The sequence below is a fragment of the Fistularia commersonii genome, chromosome 12 (assembly GCF_037954325.1).
Source record: "Fistularia commersonii isolate RoL2024-O1a breed Wild chromosome 12, RoL_Fcom_v1.0, whole genome shotgun sequence".
NCBI lineage: Eukaryota > Metazoa > Chordata > Actinopteri > Syngnathiformes > Fistulariidae > Fistularia > Fistularia commersonii.
In genome coordinates, this window is record NC_141295.1 from 5,518,583 (window position 1) to 5,540,240 (window position 21,658).

The 21,658-nt window shown below is 47.5% G+C and overlaps 4 long non-coding RNA genes and 2 other non-coding genes across 6 annotated transcripts in view; 3 read left to right on the top strand and 3 right to left on the bottom strand.

The window, feature by feature from the left end:
* LOC147228485 (uncharacterized) overlaps positions 1 to 21,658 on the top strand; it is a 121,702-nt gene that overhangs the window by 29,290 nt on the left and 70,754 nt on the right. The gene's annotated exons all lie outside the window — the stretch shown is intronic.
* Positions 647 to 20,189, bottom strand: LOC147228489 (uncharacterized). The gene is made up of 2 exons (XR_015106921.1): positions 20,130 to 20,189; positions 647 to 1,150 (listed from the first exon to the last, which is right to left on the bottom strand). It is a non-coding gene; the product is annotated as an uncharacterized LOC147228489 (long non-coding RNA).
* Positions 7,303 to 7,375, bottom strand: trnav-cac (transfer RNA valine (anticodon CAC)). The gene has a single exon. It is a non-coding gene; the product is annotated as a tRNA-Val (tRNA).
* LOC147228491 (uncharacterized) lies at positions 10,537 to 13,370 on the top strand. The gene is made up of 3 exons (XR_015106900.1): positions 10,537 to 10,675; positions 10,779 to 10,877; positions 10,985 to 13,370. It is a non-coding gene; the product is annotated as an uncharacterized LOC147228491 (long non-coding RNA).
* Positions 17,130 to 17,742, top strand: LOC147228492 (uncharacterized). The gene is made up of 3 exons (XR_015106920.1): positions 17,130 to 17,270; positions 17,374 to 17,472; positions 17,580 to 17,742. It is a non-coding gene; the product is annotated as an uncharacterized LOC147228492 (long non-coding RNA).
* On the bottom strand, positions 18,526 to 18,598 carry trnav-uac (transfer RNA valine (anticodon UAC)). The gene has a single exon. It is a non-coding gene; the product is annotated as a tRNA-Val (tRNA).

The following is a 21,658-nucleotide window of genomic DNA, read 5'->3' on the forward strand; positions in this document are numbered from 1 at the left end:
AGCTGAAAAGGGAGGAGTTGAGAAAGGCTCTGGGTGGTCAGGGAGAGCTTCTAGATGATTGGACAACAACAGCTAGTGTTATCACATATGGACACCTTTCTGTAACAATGCGGACTCTGTACCGGTCTGTCGTGGTGAAGAGGGAGCTGAGCCAAAAGGCGAAGCTCTCAATTTACTGGTCCATCTACATTCCCACCCTCACCTATGGTCACGAGCTGTGGGTGGTGACCTAAAGAACGAGATGAAAGAAGCGGACGAAGGGACTTTCCTCCGCAGGGTGGCCAGACTCTCCCTTAGAGACGGGGTGAGAAGTTGGGTCATCTGGGAGGAGCTCGAAGTAGAGGAGAGGAGTCAGATGCGGGGACTCCTGGACACCTCGCAGGGGAGGTTTTCCAGGCATGTCCATCTTGGGGAAGAGCCAGGACACACTGGAGAGACCATGTCTCCAGGCTGGCCTGGGAACGTCTTGGGGTCCCCAAAAGGAGCTGGACCATATGGCGGGGGAGAGGGAGGTCTTGGCCTCACTGCTCCGGCTGCTGCCCCTGCCACCCGATTCCGGCTAAACGAGGGAAGATGGATGGATGTTAATAATAATTTATTGATGGGCTGAAGTAGGAAATAAGTGACACATTAGTCACTTGTTCAGTGAGTTTGAAATGCTCTTTATTTTAAAATAGTGAGGGCAGGATAAGCGTAGATGATGGATGGGTTGTAGGAAGGAGCAACAAAGAAAGCAGTTGAATGGGTGGATTCCCGTTCTTCTTCTGGCCTGCCGGAGAGTCGGTGAGCAAGGCAGCGAATCCACGGCTGCTCCCCGGACGCTGCTCGGAGGACCCGCCTACTGCTCGCAGGTTTCATGCAGGGGATTAACAATGTCCTGCAAGAGCTTCATGGAAGTGTCAAAAGTAAATGATCTTACAGTTTTAGACAAAGTCCCTGGTTGTGACAAACCCTCCATGGCCCGACAGACTTTGGCCTTTATCGCACAGCAGCGGCGCACTTACGACATGAGGGGGAAGGTCTGCGTTCTAAAAGCTGTTGGCGTTACCATAGCAACCACCATAGAAAGCAGGCTCTCGGCAACAGAGGGGGTCCTGGGAGAATCTCCAGGACTCACCCTGGGTGAGTACAGCGTCACACTGTACTCCACCTAATCCTCATCCCTTTCCTTCTCTTCATCCTCACCGCTCAGGCCGAGGCCTTTGGTTTGAAGGACGTTGGAGTTGACGGGTTCTTCATGGCTTTCCTTGAAGGTCACAGTGGAGTGTGCAAGGTCACCGTCCGGCCCTGCTGCCGTTGCTCCTGCTCCCGCCGAGGAGTTCTGGTACAGGTGTTCCTGAGGAGACGGAGGGGCTTCAGTCTGCTGGTCAAGGAGGTTTGAGGAAGATCTGGTTCCTCACCTCTGCTTCCCCGTCCGGTTCCACTTGATGCCCAGATGGTTGTTTGGAGAACATCTTTTTTCTGGGAGGCAGGAAAGACCAGATCTTGAGTACTCATGTTAAACTCAAGGGAAAGTCTTTGGGTGTCAACCTTGAGGCACTTACCTGAGAAACAGGGTGACCAGGAGCAAAACCAGGACCAGAAAGAAAAGTGCAGCGATTGATCCGCCTGCCACCGCTTTTATTGAATCTGGGAAATGGAGAGACACCGAAAGGACATTTCGGATCACAGATGACTCTTCTGCCTCTTCTTGTTCTTTCTTAGAATGTACATAATCCCCAGCTCCTCCACCAGCACCATGTTAGTCATTGTCTGAAACGGACCTCTGAACTGCCCTCAGGGGGACGAATTGCTGACCAACGTAAAGCAGACATGTGAAGTATGTGGGCGGTGATGTTTGAAGACGTGCCTGTTTACCCACATGACCTGAGCGGCAACAAGCCCAGCAACAAGTTTACGAGGGACAGACTTTAATGGATGTAGTTTTGTCAAATAACCTCTCTGACTCACATTTCACATCGATGTGGACGGCCTCAGACGACTTCGACCCCAGCACATTTTCAATGGTGCAGTAATACTTCCCGGAGTCTGACCTCCAAACTGGACTGAGGAGGAGTTGTCTTTCTTCGCCCACCGTGGTGTTTTCCCTTCCAATCTTGTACCAGAGGTACTTCACTGTCTCCCCCAGAGCGCTAAGGCAGGTCAGAGGCACTGAGCTGCCCTCCAGGATGTCAGCAGCACTGAACGACACCCGGGGGACATCCAGAGCATCTGGGGGTGAAGATGTGGAAACAAAAGACATGCAGTTACAAGTCAGCATGTTTAACTTTCCCCTGCAAGTGGACGGCAGGATGACGGCTTCAGGCTGGACTCTTCAGGTTGTTTGGTTTTCCAACAAGAATGAAGGAACACTCACACAGCGGCGGAGATGGGTGCTGAAGATGTCCTTCCAAAGCACAGGAGACAAACTCTGCGGGACTCAAATGGACCTTCAGGTGATCCTTCTTCTGGGAGGGGATCTCACCTCCGTTCAGCATCCAGATGTAGGAAAAAGGACCCACTGAGCTGCAGCTGCTGTGACACAACAGCTCCACTTCCACCATGTTCTTATAGTTGTTTGTCCTCCTGACCTGAACCTGCAGAGCTGGATACCAAAGAGAGAGCGGGGAATAATGTCATCGTAAAGAAGCAGCCGATGCTTTCTAAAGCGATGGGCTTCGGCCGGATGTTTGCCTCCACGCAGACGACAGTGTGGTATGTTGAAGATGGTGAAGAGAAGGAGAAGAGTTATGAGGGAGAGGATGTTCCTCTCAGAATACAGTTGAAATCTGAGTTTGACCTTTGCTGTGAACCAAAGTCTGGAAGCGGTGAAAGTTCTTCAGCACCTGTAACGGTCAGCGTTGTCGCAGGTAACTCGTTGTTCCATAGAAAGCCTTTCCCCTCAAGTCTGAAGTGATACTCTGCTGAATCGCTCTCGCTCAGGTCGCTGATTCTCAGTGTGGAGCGTCCGTTCCCTGAACCGTCCACCTCAACACGTCCGATGTAGTTTGCCTTTTTCCTGATGTCTTCAGGCTGTGAGGGAGGCCTCCGATCCTTCCCTTCAGTGCGGAACCAGAACGTGGACGAAACTGTCCCTGGACTGGTGTAGCTGCAGGAGATGTCCACGGCCGAGCCCTTGGGGGCGCAGATGTCTCTGTGGGTGTAGGTCACCATGTTGCACACAGAACCCTTCACACCTGAGAGAGAACATTTCCAAGCAGAGTCACAAAGAGATCAGAATAATAGAAGAGAGATGCTAACAAAGAGGGGACTCACACACTGCAGGGGAGGGATGGCGCTCGTATCCTTGTATGGCACAAGACACACTGTCTGCAGAAGTTTCTTTGGAATAATGATAATAATTTTTTCTTTCTCCTTCAATTTTCCCTCCATTTCTAAACCAGCTATATGTAAGCCCAATCATCTCGGAGTCGTCGACACATATCATGTAATAACTGTATTTTTCGATCCTGAGGCCTGGAGGGACGAAAGACAGGAAAGATATTTCATTCAAATCTAACTTCACATAAAAGGAATATTTTTTTCTTTTTTTGTTTGAAATTTGTGTGTGATGGAAACGTCCAGTCGGAGAAACGTTGCTGCTGGGGTCTTACTCTTGACTTCCAGAGTGACCCCGGGGGATCCGGTGTAATTATCCAGGTCAGTGATGATTCTGAATGTGTAGGTGGCAGCGTCGCTCTCTCTCAGGTTGGAGATTGTCAGAGTGCACCGCTTGTATCCACACTGATTCTTCACCCGGCCTGCGTACTCAGGCTCTGTTGTCAGGTCCACTGGTGGGCCGTCTCTCTGCTCAGTGAACCACAGTGTCCTGTGTAACTCATTCCTGCTATTTGGCAATCTGTCTGAATATGACGGGTAGTTGAAGGTGCAGCTTATCTCTGCACTGAATCCTGTCAGTGTGCAGAGTCTCATGGATCTGTACTTCACCTCCCACTCAGTGTAGGAAGGAGACACTGCAACATCAAGGGGGGAAACAGGAAGGAAAAACTTTTAACAATTTAACAATGAATACCTTTGCATTTTTATCGCAGGAAGATCATTTTGATCCAGCGTGAGGCTGCGTGACGCTCGTCTGCCGCCTGACTGAGTCCCTTCGGTTCAAACGTGCCGACACGAGACGGGGAAATCGAGCTTTGGGTCGGACCGAGCCGAGATGGTTCGCTATGTTCAAGCCGAAAAACTCTCAAAGGTCTGTTAGAACTGGACCGAACGGAAGATCTTCAAGACGCGAGAAGTGTCTTCAGGAGCATGGGCGAGGAGCACGCTCGGTCAGAAATGACGGCGGCAGAACCTCAGGCTCCAACTGGGACGGGAACGCCGAGTTATCTGAAGAGAGAGGACTCTCGGCGGTTCTCTGGCGACTTTCTACACTTTGGCGATCCTTGAAATCTCCTCAAAAAACAAACGGCGAATGTAGAAATAACAGGACGGTATCCAGATACAAAGGTGCATCTCTGTCGCGATTTCCGTCAGTCGCCGTGTGATGCTTCACGAAATAGAAAGGAGAAGTTCGGTACCTTGGAGGGACAGGAGCAGGACCACGAGTCCACTCAGCGCTTCGGTCGGACTCATCGCCGCTCCGGCAGATGACCCAGAGACACCAGTCTCATATTAGCCTGGAAGAACCTGAGAGAAAGAAGTGTCTTCAGTGTGTGTTTGAGGGTGGGGTGGTGGCAACGCTGCATTTAATTCAACTTCCTTCCTCCTTCTGGCTGAGAAACAGTCTCAAGAAAACCCTCTGAAAAAGATGAGCGAGGCCTGTCATTTTCATCATCGGTACAATTCAACTATGAGAGACAGAATGCACAAAAAAAAAAATCAAGTTTTTATTTAGTTTGATGAAACACCCTGTTATTTATCAATTTAACTCAATTTAATCCATTTTTTTTATCATGTATTTATTGTTACACATTAAAAAAAAGGATCACCAGTAAACATGATTCCACCTTTTTTTTTTTAACCAAAAACCAACTGTCATAACAGGTTTTTTTACACCATTAAGGTTTATTATTGCTATTATATAAATTTGAAGTCATTATCTCTGAATTAATTATATAGAAAGGGAATAAAAAAAAGTCAACAATATGGAACATTTTTGTCAACAGTTTATTCTTTTATATTTTTTAGTAAGTGAATTAAAAAAAAAAACACTTCTCTCATAACACAAGAATACAACAAAATGTTGCTTGACCTTGTGAACTATTTTCAACATCAACTCTATTTAGCACATGTAGGACAGAATGTGTGAAGGTGAGAATGTTTTTTGCAGATGTATTTCTCACATGTGCAGCACACAGCTTTTGTCTTGCAGTCTTTCTTCCAGGGGCAGAAGTGGCACCTTTTTCTTTTGACCGACCCGGCCGTAGCCTCGGGTGGATCGGGGCAGGTTTCGGCCGCCTGAACAGCTTCCACAATGGCCGCGGAGGCTTCTGTGCGGGGCAGGCGCTCCCTTCTCTCAATGCACGGGGTGACAAGAGCCTTCGCGTGAATCTCGCGCAAATTTTAACAGTTGGTAGACTACATCTTGTGTAGACGAGGTGACCTGAAAGGGATCAGTGACTCCAACATAGTTGTTGGTGAGAGCGTAAGCAGGCAGCATAGGATGGTGGTTTGTAGGATGACTCTGGTGACAAGGAAGATGAAGAGGACAAAGTGGTGGAAGCTGAAAAGGGAGGAGTGTTGCATGGTTTTCAGGGAGGAGTTGAGAAAGGCTCCAGGTGGTCAGGGTGAGCTTCTAGATGATTGGACAACAACAGCTAGTGTCATCAGCTCCGCCCTACCCTTCACCGAGTGTCCAGGATATGCAGCCTCAAGTCCGACAACACGACCACAAGGTCGATCGAAGAACCGTGGCCTCAGGTGTCTTGGTTCCAAGTGCAAATATGGACACCTTCATTCCTGACCATGGTGTTAGTTGTGGACAATCGGTGACCAGCACAGAAGTCAGGATGAGCTTGGAGCTGTAATTCCACTGCACATACTGTCCACAGCATAGTGGACAGTATCTCTGCCTGTTACGTGGAGGAGCGGAGTTTGCTTCCCCGACGGAGAGGAAACTCGTCATCTCCAGTTCATATGTTTCTCCACGTAAACAACTCGAAATACATCCTGATGAACTAATGGAGCCATTTGGTTTGACTTTGACATGAGCATCAGAAGCAGAGAGAGAAGAGGAAAGGCAAGATTCTGGGACTGAGAGGAGGGACTTTGAATATCTGGACTATGACAGGAAAAGGTAGAGAGTTGGTGGACATGATGCAGAGAAGGAAGGTGGATATACTGTGTGTCCAGGAGACCAGGTGGAAAGGTAGTAAGGCTAGAAGCTTAGGAGCAGCTTTAAGTTGTACTATTATGGTACTGACAAGAAGAGAAATGGAGTAGGAGTTATCTTGAAGGAGGAGTTTGTTAGGAACGTCCTCGAGGTGAAAAGAAGGTCAGATAGACTTATGAGTCTGAAACTGGACATTGAAGGTGTGCTGCTCAGTGTTGTTAGTGGCTATGAACCACAGGTGGGATGTGAATCTGAAGAGAAGGAGAAGTTCATGAAAGAGTTGGATGAAGTGATGCAGAATATTCCCAGAAATGAGGGAGTGGTCATTGGTGCAGACTTCAATGGACATGTTGGTGAAGGCAATAGAGGGGATGAAGAAGTGATGGGCAGATTTGGTATTCAGGATAGGAATGCAGAGGGACAGATGGTGGTAGATTTTACAAAATGGGTGGAAATGGTGGTGGTGAACACTTTTATCCAGAAAAAAGTGTTTTTTCTGATCAACCTCTTTTTAATTCACCAGACAGAACAGTCTGTCTTCTAATACGTCCGCAGGCTGTTCCCGAAATCCAGGGTGTTTAAGCATATTGGTTTTATTGCAATAGTGATAACGTTGGAATTTGTTTGTTTTTTTTTTTTTTCAGAGCACATCGGAGACACCTCACACTTTATGGGAAGAATTCTATTTCCGATTTATATTTTTCTCGCCATATTTTGCGACGGGCAAAGACATACGGAGCACCTTGGAACCAAACAAGTGTCATTGCAAAGCCTCGCCAGGAGATGAAGCCAGAAGATTGGCTGAAACGCCTGGTTCTCCTTCCTGCTGCAAACTCGACTCACCTGCTCCTGGAATGAGGAGACGAGCAGCTGCTTGGTGATTGGCCAGACGTGGTCACATGATTGCACACCTGTGCCCAGTGGACTGGGAAGTCTGAGAGGAAAAGTCTTAATATCCACAGGTGAGTGGTCCTCTTCTTCTGACTTGTGGAGGAAACAGGGTCGGATGATCCAAAGTGGTACCAAAAAAATGTTTCCGCCCGGTTTCGAACCGAGGACCTTTCGCGTGTGAGGCGAACGTGATAACCACTACACTACGGAAACCTACAAGAGGCCAGTTATTATCTCTCAATTTAGAACGAAAAGGAGAATCCTGGTCAGCTGGATCTTCTCAGATCATCTTCATCTCACGTTCGTATCGTGGACAGTATCTCCACCTGTCTGCAGAACACTCCTCAACGGGGAGGAAACACTCTTTGTTTACTTCTTTAATGACCAAACAACGTCGATTCCATCTTATTAATATCAGACACATATATTCCGACGTTCATCTAAAACACTTCAAACCCTGTCGATAACATTTGCATCCAGTATAATGTTGTTTTTCCCGCCGTCATGAAGCTAAAGCCGACTCCATCCTTGCCGTGGTCTCGTTGCGGACGCTCACAACCCTTGTTGCATCCTTGTTAAAACTTATCGCCGCTGTCGTCCTCGTTATTTTATGTAACAAACCGAAGATTCATTTATTCGGTAACGACGCCCTCCAGCTGCATACCTGCGACCTTCATTCAGCATGTCCACAAGTTTCTCTTTTTCTGGGATCGTTTCTCATTAATTCATATCCAGATGCACTGCGGACAGCAAAGTAGGAATTTCCCCGTGCAGGAAAACCCGTTTCTACACTACGACAATCAATGCTTTGAATCTCTTGAATCTTTTCTCCTAACATGCCAAAGGTTACAGGCCGGTCTTTAAATTCCTAATTCTGCAATATTTGTCATGGAGATGAAGAGGGAAGCATTTCCCAGATATATTGATAAGTTGCATCCAAGGATTTGGTCTTTTTAGCTTTGCAAGATTCATTTCAGGAGGCAGATTGGCTCAGGTGTGTCGAATCCACGACCGAATGAAGATGGATATTTTAAGGTTTAAGTGAATTCATTAAACCGCTAATATTCATAGAGACTGAAGAAGTGGATGCATGTTTTATTTACAGGTTGCAGGCAGTTGGAAGGGACAAGGGTCAGTGAGGAACAAACCGTTAAAAGTTATCTTTTGAGATTTTTACAGTCTGTCAATGTGTCTCTATGTTAGTTTACTGGACAGTATCTTCACCTGTCATGCGGAAAAAAACGGCGTTCGATTCCCCGACGGGGAGGAAACACTCTTTTTTTTGATTTATTACCTTTTGTGTATTTCATTTTAACTCTTGTAACAGAAGGTTTCATGCTAACGCACTAAGCTAAGGGACACAACAGGGTTGCTAGAAAGCTGCAAGCTAAAGAGTGAAGCTCGACTGTGGTAGAAATAAAGCCATATATCTGCAGCACCTCGGAGCCAATCAGCTGTCGTTGCAAAGTCTCGCCACTAGATGGCGCCAGATGATTGGCTAGACTCACCTGCGTCTGGAATGAGGAGATGAGCAGCTGCTCGCTGATTGGCTGGATCTGGTCACCTGATTGCACATCTATATGTCCATCTCCTGAGTCCAGTGGACAGAAAACATCTAGTAAACATCTTAATATCCACAGGTGAGTGATTTCCTGCACTGTTTATTTACATTTTAGTTAGTTTAGTTTAGTTAGTGTCTGTGAGATCTCTATTTGTATGAACACTGTTCAAAACTGTGCGATCCAGTTTTACACACTAGGTTTTTAATTCCTCCTTCTGCATTGCTTGTCATGAAAGTATTGTCCGTTTTTGTGGCTCCTGCCACGGGACCGGAATTTGTTGTCCCGGTGTGTTCAGATTATCATTCAGGGAAAAACATCACAACGGCCAGGAACTAATCAAGCAAGAATGGTTTATTCAAAGTCAGGAAAATACACTTAAGAGATATCCCGAGCCAGAATGAATGTCACCCCGCGAGGATCGTTCGGCTCCTCCAGACACCCGCTGAGACGCGTCCAGTCGAATGTGTAGATGAAGAAGTTCTGGCCCCGATCCAAAGGATCAGGCTCATTTTATACCTTTTGGCCAAAAGGGTCGGAGGAAGTCCTGACAATGGCTTCCCCGACCCCCCCGGTTTTACGCTCCCTAGGAGTGCGACCATCTGGGCTGCGGGGCCTCGTAAAACTGCGCTTCGATCGAAGCCGCTGATCGGAGGAAGTCCTGGCAAACTTCTCCTGACCCCTGGTTTACGCTCTCTAGGAATATGAGCACCTGGGTTGTGTAAAACCGTGCTTTGATCGAAGTCGCGGCTCGGAAGAAGTCCTGATAATGACTTCCTCCGACCCCTGGCTCTAGTCGATTATCCCCGGGGTGTCATTGGAACAGCAGGGTAGCGCATTCCTTCACCTTACATGATGGGGTCTCGCAGTTACATTTTACAGTCTTTGCAATGGATAGTGAAATAATGATGTGAGGTTGGAGATTCTATCATTTGACGTAGGGGATTTTGCAAGTCCCTCTCTTGACGTGAGCGTCCTCACGTCACACAAGGACTACAATCAAAATAAGTAAATACAATGAATGTGTGTAAACACAATGTATTATAACAGAATATTCTAACAGAAGGGACAAGGGTCAGTGAGGAACAAACCGTTAAAAGTTATCTTTTGAGATTTTTACAGTCTGTCAATGTGTCTCTATGTTAGTTTACTGGACAGTATCTTCACCTGTCATGCGGAAAAAAACGGCGTTCGATTCTCCGACGGGGAGGAAAGACTCTTTTTTTTATTTATTACCTTTTGTGTATTTCATTTTAACTCTTGTAACAGAAGGTTTCATGCTAACGCACTAAGCTAAGGGACACAACAGGGTTGCTAGAAAGCTGCAAGCGAAAGAGTGAGACGAGACTGTGGTAGAAATAAAGCCATATATCTGGAGCACCTCGGAGCCAATCAGCTGTCGTAGCAAAGTCTCGCCACTAGATGGCGCCAGATGATTGGCTAGACTCACCTGCGTCAGGAATCAGGAGATGAGCAGCTGCTCGCTGATTGGCTGGATCTGGTCACCTGATCGCACATCTATATGTCCATCTCCTGAGTCCAGTGGACAGTAAACATCTAGTAAACATCTTAATATCCACAGGTGAGTGATTTCCTGCACTGTTTATTTACATTTTAGTTAGTTTAGTTTAGTTAGTGTCTGTGAGATCTCTATTTGTATGAACACTGTTCAAAACTGTGCGGTCCAGTTTTACACACTAGGTTTTTAATTCCTCCTTCTGCATTGCTTGTCATGAAAGTATTTTGTGAATAAATGTGATGTTTTGGTATTTAAACACTGACTTTGAGTCTTTGCTCTTCTGCTGATAAAGATGATTTGGAAAGACTTGCACGAGAGCAAGCAGAGCTGGCAAGTAAACACAAATGGACAGACATGAAAAAACCTCAGCCTGCAGACCAGCTGATTGTCAAAACCTGGAACGCGCTTCCCGTCACGTACAAAACACTGCAGCGTGTGAGTCTTGCCGTATTGACCGTGTTTGGATCTACATATGCATGCGAGCGGTCGTTCTCACACCTAAAACACATCAAAACCAACTTGTGGTCACGCATAACAGACGGAAGCCTAAACGCCTGCATGAAGCTGAACCTCACCACCATCAACCAGACTGCAAAGACATTAGCAAAACCCTGCACCACCAGAAGTCGCTTTAATAGTAAGAACTACTTTTCTTATAAATAAATACCTTTTCATTTATTTTGAACAACATGTTTTGACAGAGTCTTATTATAAAACATACATCGTTGGTCTTCTTCCATTTAGATCAGAAGTTGCTGACCTGAAGTTTTCGGACGTGTGGGTAAATAAGCAGAGCTGGCAAGTAAACACAAATCGACGGCGCCTAGCAAGACGGCATTTCCATCGGCCGAAATCTGCTTGCTCCACCTGCTCCACCATCTCTTTCTCCACCGGCAACTATCTCCGACATCCAGCTCCAGCACCTGCCTCCTCACAGCCCCGGGTATGACACTCAGCTACACTCCGAAGCAACTCCTCCAGCTCATCCCAAAACTGCCCCCCCCACGACACTCCTCGCCACACTCCGTAACCATGGACTTCTTCGTCGACCCTGCTACATTCACCGCGGCTCCCGTCGCAACTTTACATACTTTCGTACAACAGAAAATTCAATTCCAACGCTATGGAAACAGCACTGCTCACGAACCGGACCCCAAACCTCTTCCCCGCGTCATCACAATAAACCGCGTCATCATCCCCGCGTGAACTATTTAAACCTCCGTCAAATTCCAACTTCCGCCCCATCCACTTCACAACAAAAGGCAATAAAAATCGCTCTCTTCAATACAAGATCCCTCAACAATAAAAGCCTCATATTAAATGATTTCATCTCTGATAAACAACTTGACCTTCTGTGCCTAAATGAAACATGGCAAAAACCCCAGGATTATTTCTCTCTCAACCAAACCACCCCCTCTGGATACTCTTACCTGGACAAACCGCGCACTGAGGGCAGAGGAGGAGGGATTGCTGCAATTTTCCACAAAGATCTCCAACCTCGCATACTCTCCATCCCTTCTGCCCCTTCTTTTGAACACCTGACTTTTAAACTACCCGGACCCAAACCACTCATCACAGCGATCATATACCGCCCCCCCAAACCCAACCCATCTTTTCTATCCGATCTCTCAGGATTCATCACCTCGCTATTTTCAATTTCAACCACCGTTATACTTCTTGGCGACTTTAACCTTCATATTGACTCCCCGGACTGTAAAGATGCATCTGACTTCTTGGACCTACTCAACTGCACAAACTTCACACAACACATAACCTTTCCTACCCATAACCACGGACACATCCTTGACCTGGTCTGCTCCGCTGGCTTACAGATTCACAACATCTCCAGTTTTGATCTCTCCATATCTGATCACCTGGCCATCACATTTGATATCAACATCCCCACGCCCCTACCTAAGCCCAGCCGCAAAATCACTTTCCGCAACCTAAAATCTGTCTGCCCAGTAAAACTCTCCACCTGCATAACCAACACTCTCTCTAATCTCACCCTTCCAGTAAATCCAACCCCTCTGGACCTGGTCAACATTTACAATAACACCCTTTCTACCTCCCTCAATACGCTGGCTCCTTTGAAATCCAAAACAGTCACATTCACTCACTCTGCCCCCTGGTTTAACCCGGAACTCCGCAAGCTAAAAAAACAACTCCGTAAACTTGAACGACTACATAAGAAAACCGGCCTCACTGTTCATGCCCAAGCCTATAAGTACCATATGCAACATTACAAGACAGCACTCAATGAAGCCCGTTCCCGTTACTACTCTGGCATCATCCACTCGGGATCCTCCGATCCACGCTCTCTGTTCTCCACCATAAACAAACCACTCAAACCGCACGACAACATCTCATCCACTTTCACCCCGGAAAAATGCGACCTCCTCATGTCATCACCTCAAAGACAGACACCATCCATAATCAACTTGCATCCTCCTCTGCCACCACCCCAGTCCCAGAGCCCCTACTCACCTCCCCTTCTATCCACCGACTCACACACTTCTCTCCAATAACTACGGCAGATCTCACCAAAATACTCACCACCATGAAGCCATCCACCTCCCCCCTGGATCCCATGCCTTCAAATCTTGTCATAGCCTGCCTCACCCCCCTTGCCCCACTCATCACCGATACCATTAACGCCTCCCTCGCCTCTGGAACAGTCCCCACATCACTTAAGCTTGCTGCCATCACCCCTCTCCTTAAAAAACCTGGCCTCGACCCCGACGACCCCAACAACTTCCGACCCATCTCCGACCTCACATTCCTCTCAAAAGCACTGGAAAGAGCTGTCACAGCACAATTAAATCAACACCTCTTCACGCATGACCTGTATGAAACTTTCCAATCCGGCTTCAGAAACCAACACAGCGCTGAAACAGCTCTCATCAAAGTAACAAATGACCTCCTTCTCTCCTCTGACTCCGGATCCCTCGCCGTCCTCCTCCTCCTCGATCTCAGCGCTGCCTTCGATACAGTCGACCATCAAATCCTCCTCAACCGTCTGGAATCATTCGGCATCACCGACACCGCCCTCTCCTGGTTCCACTCTTACCTCTCCGGCAGATCTCACTACATCAACATAAAAAACCATACATCTTCCACCACCCCCGTCCGACACGGAGTTCCACAAGGTTCGGTTCTTGGCCCCGTACTTTTCACCCTCTACATACTGCCACTTGGACACATCATCCGCCGCCATGGACTCCATTTTCACTGCTATGCCGATGACGCTCAGCTCTACATAAACACCAAAACAATCACTCCCGAAATCCTTTCCTCCCTCACCGACTGCATCACAGACATAAAAACCTGGATGAACCAAAATTTCCTCAAACTCAACAGCAACAAAACAGAAATGATCATATTCGGCCCAAAACCCTTGCTCAATTCCTGTCACAATCTCGCACTCTCCATTGATGGTCGCTCTGTTTCCCCCTCCCCCCTGGTAAGAAATCTTGGAATCTACATGGACCCTGCACTCTCTTTTAGGCCACACATAAATCACATCACCAAAACATCTTTTTTCCACCTCCGAAACATAGCACGCCTCCGACCCACTCTTTCACCCTCTGCTGCTGAAACACTAATCCGTGCATTCATCACCTCCAGACTCGACTACTGCAATAGTATCCTATATGGCCTCCCCTCTAATGCCCTTCAAAAACTGCAATACGTCCAAAACTCCGCTGCCCGACTACTTACCCGCTCCCCTTCCAGAGAACACATCACCCCCATCCTCCGTCAACTTCACTGGCTGCCCATCAAACAACGCATCCACTTCAAGATCCTCCTCACCACCTACAAAGCCCTCAACAACCTCGCCCCCCCATATCTCACCGACCTTCTACGTCGCCGCTCTCCAGCGCGTCGTCTTCGCTCCTCGGATGAAAACCTCCTCACTCCAATCTGTAAGTCCAAGTACCGCACCCTGGGAGACAGAGCCTTCGCCATCGCCGCCCTCTGGAACTCCCTCCCCCCGGCCATCCGAGAGTCAAACTCATTGTCTTCCTTCAAAAATAACCTCAAGACCCACCTCTTCCAAACCACCTACAACACCTACAGCTCTTCCCATTAACAATGTTTATGTTCTATGTTTTTCTGTCGTCAACTTGTAAAGCGTCTTAGTGTACCGTGAAAAGCGCTATACAAATCGTATGTATTATTATTATTATTATTACTTGTTTACAACTTCTGATCGCAACTCCTCGTTAGTATAGTGGACAGTATCTCCGCCTGTCACACGGAAGATCGGGTTTCGATTCCCCGACGGGGAGGAAACACTCTTTATTTCAAGAATGTCTCTTCTTTATCCACGAATTTTAACTCAAGTATTTTGTATCAGAGAACAAACAACCAACAAAAGAAGATAAAGCGGCACAAAGGTGGACACCACACACTATCGGACTCCTGGCTGCGGATGTGACGTCGAGGGCTCACCGGAAATACGTCATATCTCGCTCACGAACAAAAATAAAATACATTTTAAAATGTTAATGTGTTTATCAAAAAAATAACCAAACATGTGTGAGGCTAAATGACAATAGTGAGTTGATGGTGGAACCACAAACGACAATAATGACAGTTTACGGATTTAATTATGTTTCTTCTTTACAATCTATTTTTCTTGTTCTTGCCTGTTCCGACGGGCAAAGCCGTTGTCTGCCGTCTGGAGCACCTCGGAGCCAATCAGGTGTCATCTCAAAGTCTCGCCACTAGATGGCGCCAGGCGATTGGCTGGACTCACCCGCATCTGGAACGAGGAGACGAGCAGCTGCTCGCTGATTGGCTGGGCCGGGTCACACGATCGCACACCTGTGTCCATCTTGTCATTAGTCCAGTGAACAGTATCTACACTTTCGCAGAAAACCAGGGGTCGATTCATAAACGGGGAGGAAACATCTTAATATACACAGGTGAGGGATTTACTGCCATTTTTATTTACATTTAAGTTTGTTTAATTGTGTGTGTGACCCCTGTTTCCTCTTTTCTGTGTGAACTCTACTTGTACGAACACACATCCAGTTGAATGAAGCTGCTTCTTCCTTTTCTTGCTGTTTTTCTCTGAGGAGTTCATAGGTCGATGATGAACGTTGACTCGAGATAAGACGAATTCTCCTCTCAGTTTGTGGGGACACTTTACTATCACTTGTGTGATGGACTGGTAACCAGTTAGTTATTTAGTTAGTTGTCAGTAAGGAACGGGAGAGGCGGGAGGAGGTTCTAACCACTGACAGGAAATGTACCCCCCAAAAAAAACAAAAACAAAAGGAAAATAAAATAACACATGTTGATATTTTGTCCGTTTTTGTGGCTCCTGCCACGGGACCGGACTTTGTTGTCCCGGTGTGTTCAGATTATCATTCAGGGAAAAACGTCACAACGGCCAGGAACCAATCAAGCAAGAATGGTTTATTCAAAGTCAGGAAAATACACTTAGGAGATATCCCGGGCCAGAATGAATGTCACCCCGCGAGGATCGTTCGGCTCCTCCAGACACCCGCTGAGACGCGTCCGGTCGAATGTGTAGATGAAGAAGTTCTGGCCCCGATCCAAAGGATCAGGCTCATTTTATACCTTTTGGCCAAAAGGGTCGGAGGAAGTCCTGATAATGGCTTCCCCGACCCCCCCGGTTTTACGCTCTCTAGGAGTGCGGCCATCTGGGGTGCGGGCGTCGTAAACTGCGCTTCGATCAGAGCTGTTGGTCGGAGGAAGTTTTGATAAACTTCCTCCGACCCCTGGTTTACGCTCTCTTGGACTGTGAGCACCTGGGTTGTGTAAAACCGTGCTTTGATCGAAGTCGCGGTTCGGAAGAAGTCCTGATAATGACTTCCTCCGACCCCTGGCTCTAGTCAATTATCCCCGGGGTGTCATTGGAACAACAGGGTAGCGCATTCCTTCACCTTACATGATGGGGTCTCGCAGTTACATTTTATAGTCTTTGCAATTGATAGTGAAATAATGATGTGAGGTTGGAGATTCTATCATTTGACGTAGGGGATTTTGCAAGTCCCTCTCTTGACGTGAGCGTCCTCACGTCACACAAGGACTACAATCAAAATAAGTAAATACAATGAATGTATGTAAACACAATGTATTATAACGGAATATTCTAACAGAAGGGACAAGGGTCAGTGAGGAACAAACCGTTAAAAGTTATCTTTTGAGATTTTTTAAAGTCTGTCAATGTGTCTCTATGTTAGTTTACTGGACAGTATCTTCTCCTGTCATGCGGAAAAAAACAATGTTCAATTCCCCGACGGGGAGGAAAGACTTTTTTTTTTTTTGATTTATTACCTTTTGTGTATTTCATTTTAACTCTTGTAACAGAAGGTTTCATGCTAACGCACTAAGCTAAGGGACACAACACGGTTGCTAGAAAGCTGCAAGCTAAAGAGTAAAGCGAGACTGTGGTAGAAATAAAGCCATATATCTGGAGCACCTCGGAGCCAATCAGCTGTCGTAGCAAAGTCTCGCCACTAGATGGCGCCAGATGATTGGCTAGACTCACCTGCGTCTGGAATGAGGAGATGAGCAGCTGCTCGCTGATTGGCTGGATCTGGTCACCTGATCGCACATCTATATGTCCATCTCCTGAGTCCAGTGGACAGTAAACATCTAGTAAACATCTTAATATCCACAGGTGAGTGATTTCCTGCACTGTTTATTTACATTTTAGTTAGTTTAGTTTAGTTAGTGTCTGTGAGATCTCTCTTTGTATGAACACTGTTCAAAACTGTGCGGTCCAGTTTTACACACTAGGTTTTTAATTCCTCCTCCTGCATTGCTTGTCATGAAAGTATTTTGTGAATAAATGTGATGTCTTGGTATTTAAACACTGACTTTGAGTCTTTGCACTTCTGCTGATCATGATGATTTGGAAAGACTTGCGCGAGAGCAAGCAGAGCTGGCAAGTAAACACAAATGGACAGACATGAAAAAACCTCAGCCTGCAGACCAGCTGATTGTCAAAACCTGGAACGCGCTTCCCGTCACGTACAAAACACCGCAGCGTGTGAGTCTTGCCGTATTGACCGTGTTTGGATCTACATATGCATGCGAGCGGTCGTTCTCACACCTAAAACACATCAAAACCAACTTGCGGTCACGCTTAACAGACGGAAGCCTAAACGCCTGCATGAAGCTGAACCTCACCACCATCAACCAGACTGCAAAGACATTAGCAAAACCCTGCACCACCAGAAGTCGCTTTAATAGTAAGAACTACTTTTCTTATTAATAAATACCTTTTCATTTATTTTGAACAACATGTTTTAACAGAGTCTTATTATAAAACATACATTGTTGGTCTTCTTCCATTTAGATCAGAAGTTTCTGACCTGAAGTTTTCGGACGTGTGGGTAAATAAGCAGAGCTGGCAAGTAAACACAAATGGACAGAAAAAAACCTCAGCCTGCAGACCAGCTGCTTGTTATAATATTGACAATGGACGGTCGTTCTCGCACCTAGAAAACATGAAGACGAACCTGCGGTCACGTTTAGTAGCATTATAATTAAGAAGCACTTTTCCTGTTATTAAGTTACTTTGTTATAGCAAAGTATGTTGTTCAAAATAAATTCAGTCTTATTGTACTCTAAAATTGTTGGTCTTTCTCTTCCATTTAGCTGTTTTCGGTATTAAAATATACATATGACTCTCTTAGGATCAGATTTTAAAATATGTGTTTTTTTTGGCTCTCAGTCAAAAAGGTTCCCGACCCTGTCCGAGATGATTGGACAACAACAGCTAGTGTCATCAGCTCCGCCCTACCCTTCACCGAGTGTCCAGGATGTGCAGCCTCAAGTCCGACAACACGACCACAAGGTCGATCGAAGAACCGAGGCCTCAGGTGTCTTGGTTCCAAGTGCACATATGGACACCTTCATTCCTGACCATGGTGTTAGTTGTGGAAGATCCTTGATGAGCACAGAAGTCAGGATGAGCTTGGAGCTGTAATTCCACTGGTGTCCAGCAGAGGGGGAGGAAACACCCCAGAGCTGGAGATGAAGCCAGAAGATTGTCTGAAACACCTGGTTCTCCTTCCTGCTGCAAACTCGACTCACCTGCTCCTGGAATATGGAGACGAGCAGCTGCTTGCTGATTGGCCGGATGTGGTCACATGATCGCACACCTGTGCCCAGTGGACTGGGAAGCCTGAGAGGAAAACTCCTAATATCTACAGGTGAGTGCTCTTCTTCTGACGGAAACAGGGTCGGATGATCCAAAGTGGTACCAAAAAATGCCAACTTCTCCAGGCTACAGCTTAAATTGTTTCCGCCTGGTTTTGAACCGAGGACCTTTCGCGTGTAAGGCGAACGTGATAACCACTACACTACGGAAACCTGCAGGTGCCTTGTCCACATCTGATTTCTTAATTCAGAAGGGAATGGAGAATCAGGGTCAGCTGGACTTGTCAGACAGCAGAGTGGACAGTATCTCTGCTTGTCACGTGGAAGAACGGAGTTCACAAGGGCTGCAGTGAGCCCTTTTTGTCCAGAAAAGACAGGAACTTAGGGTAACTTATAAGAGCAGAGGTAGGAGCACTTAAGTAGACTACATCTTGTACAGACGAGGTGACCTGAAAGAGATCAGTGACTGCAGAGTAGTTGTAGGTGAGAGTGTAAGCAGGCAGCATAGGATGGTGGTTTGTAGGATGACTCTGGTGACAAGGAAGATGAAGAGGACAAAGGCAGAGCAGAGGACAAAGTGGTGGAAGCTGAAAAGGGAGGAGTTGAGAAAGGCTCTGGGTGGTCAGGGAGAGCTTCTAGATGATTGGACAACAACAGCTAGTGTTATCACATATGGACACCTTTCTGTAACAATGCGGACTCTGTACCGGTCTGTCGTGGTGAAGAGGGAGCTGAGCCAAAAGGCGAAGCTCTCAATTTACTGGTAGATCTACATTCCCACCCTCACCTATGGTCACGAGCTGTGGGTGGTGACCTAAAGAACGAGATGAAAGAAGCGGACGAAGGGACTTTCCTCCGCAGGGTGGCCAGACTCTCCCTTAGAGACGGGGTGAGAAGTTGGGTCATCTGGGAGGAGCTCGAAGTAGAGGAGAGGAGTCAGATGCGGGGACTCCTGGACACCTCGCAGGGGAGGTTTTCCAGGCATGTCCATCTTGGGGAAGAGCCAGGACACACTGGAGAGACCATGTCTCCAGGCTGGCCTGGGAACGTCTTGGGGTCCCCAAAAGGAGCTGGACCATATGGCGGGGGAGAGGGAGGTCTTGGCCTCACTGCTCCGGCTGCTGCCCCTGCCACCTGATTCCGGCTAAACGAGGGAAGATGGATGGATGTTAATAATAATTTATTGATGGGCTGAAGTAGGAAGTAAGTGACACATTAGTCACTTGTTCAGTGAGTTTGAAATGCTCTTTATTTTAAAATAGTGAGGGCAGGATAAGCGTAGATGATGGATGGGTTGTAGGAAGGAGCAACAAAGAAAGCAGTTGAATGGGTGGATTCCCGTTCTTCTTCTGGCCTGCCGGAGAGTCGGTGAGCAAGGCAGCGAATCCACGGCTGCTCCCCGGACGCTGCTCGGAGGACCCGCCTACTGCTCGCAGGTTTCATGCAGGGGATTAACAATGTCCTGCAAGAGCTTCATGGAAGTGTCAAAAGTAAAAGATCTTACAGTTTTAGACAAAGTCCCTGGTTGTGACAAACCCTCCATGGCCCGACAGACTTTGGCCTTTATCGCACAGCAGCGGCGCACTTACGACATGAGGGGGAAGGTCTGCGTTCTAAAAGCTGTTGGTGTTACCATAGCAACCACCATAGCAACCACCAATGAAAAGCAGGCTCTCGGCAACAGAGGGCGTCCTGGGAGAATCTCCAGGACTCACCCTGGAGATTTGATAACACTGTACTCCACGTAATCCTCATCCCTTTCCTTCTCTTCATCCTCACCGCTCAGGCCGAGGCCTTTGGTTCGAAGGACGATGGAGTAGAAGGGTTCTTCATGGCTTTTCTTGAAGGTCACAGTGGAGTATGCAAGGTCACCGTCCGGCCCTGCTGCCGTTGCTCCTGCTCCGGCCGAGGAGTTCTGGTACAGGTGTTCCTGAGGAGACGGAGGGGCTTCAGTCTGCTGGTCAAGGAGGTTTGAGGAAGATCTGGTTCCTCACCTCTGCTTCCTCGTCCGGTTCCACTCGAACATCTTTTTACTGGGAGGCAGGAAAGACCAGATCTTGAGTACTCATGTTAAACTCAAGGGAAAGTCTTTGGGTGTCAACCTTCAGGCACTTACCTGAGAAACAGGGTGACCAGGAGCAAAACCAGGACCAGAAAGAAAAGTGCAGCGATTGATCCGCCTGCCACCGCTTTCATTGAATCTGGGAAATGGAGAGACACCGAAAGGACATTTCGGATCACTGACAACTGGACTGTTCCTCCCGAACTCTTCACAGACAAAGATGGAGAGAGACGACGTCAAACAGCCACGACTTACTGGCCTTGACAAGGAGATGTACGGTAGCCTGGTGGCGCCCTCTTGTGTTCTCCACCTGACAGCTGTAGTTCCCACTGTCTTCAACTAGAACCTCAGTGATGGTGAGGAGCCGTCCGGCGGCTGGAAGAGAAACGTTGTTCTCCTTCTGCCAGACGTACGTGGCTTCTGGGTTTGCATCACTGTTGCAGCTCAGGTCGACTGAGCTGCCCTCCATCACGGTGTTCGCCGGGCTTATCGACACCACGGGGAGCCTTGGAGCGTCTGGGAGAGAACGTTTGTCAAAGACGGTTATTCCATATTGCCGAGCAGGAACGAGTTCTGCACGAGGAGCGTCCCATCTGCCGAACCCTCCGGATTGCTGACCAACGTAAAGCAGGCATGTGAAGTATGTGGGCGGTGATGTTTGAAGACGTGCCTGTTTACCCACATGACCTGAGCAGCAACAAGTTTACGAGGGACTGACTTTAATGGATGTAATTTTGTCAAATAACCTCTCTGACTCACATTTCACATCGATGTGGACGGCCTCAGACGACTTCGACCCCAGCACATTTTCAACGGTGCAGTAATACTTCCCGGAGTCTGAGCTCCGAACTGGACTGAGGAGGAGTTGTCTTTCTGCGCCCACCGTGGTGTTTTCCCTTCCAATCTTGTACCAGAGGTACTTCACTGTCTCCCCCAGAGCGCTAAGGCAGGTCAGAGGCACTGAGCTGCCCTCCAGGATGTCAGCAGCACTGAACGACACCCGGGGGACATCCGGAGCATCTGGGGGTGAAGATGTGGAAACAAAAGACATGCAGTTACAAGTCAGCATGTTTAACTTTCCCCTGCAAGTGGACGGCAGGATGACGGCTTCAGGCTGGACTCTTCAGGTTGTTTGGTTTTCCAATAAGAATGAAGGAACACTCACACAGCGGCGGAGATGGGTGCTGAAGATGTCCTTCCAAAGCACAGGA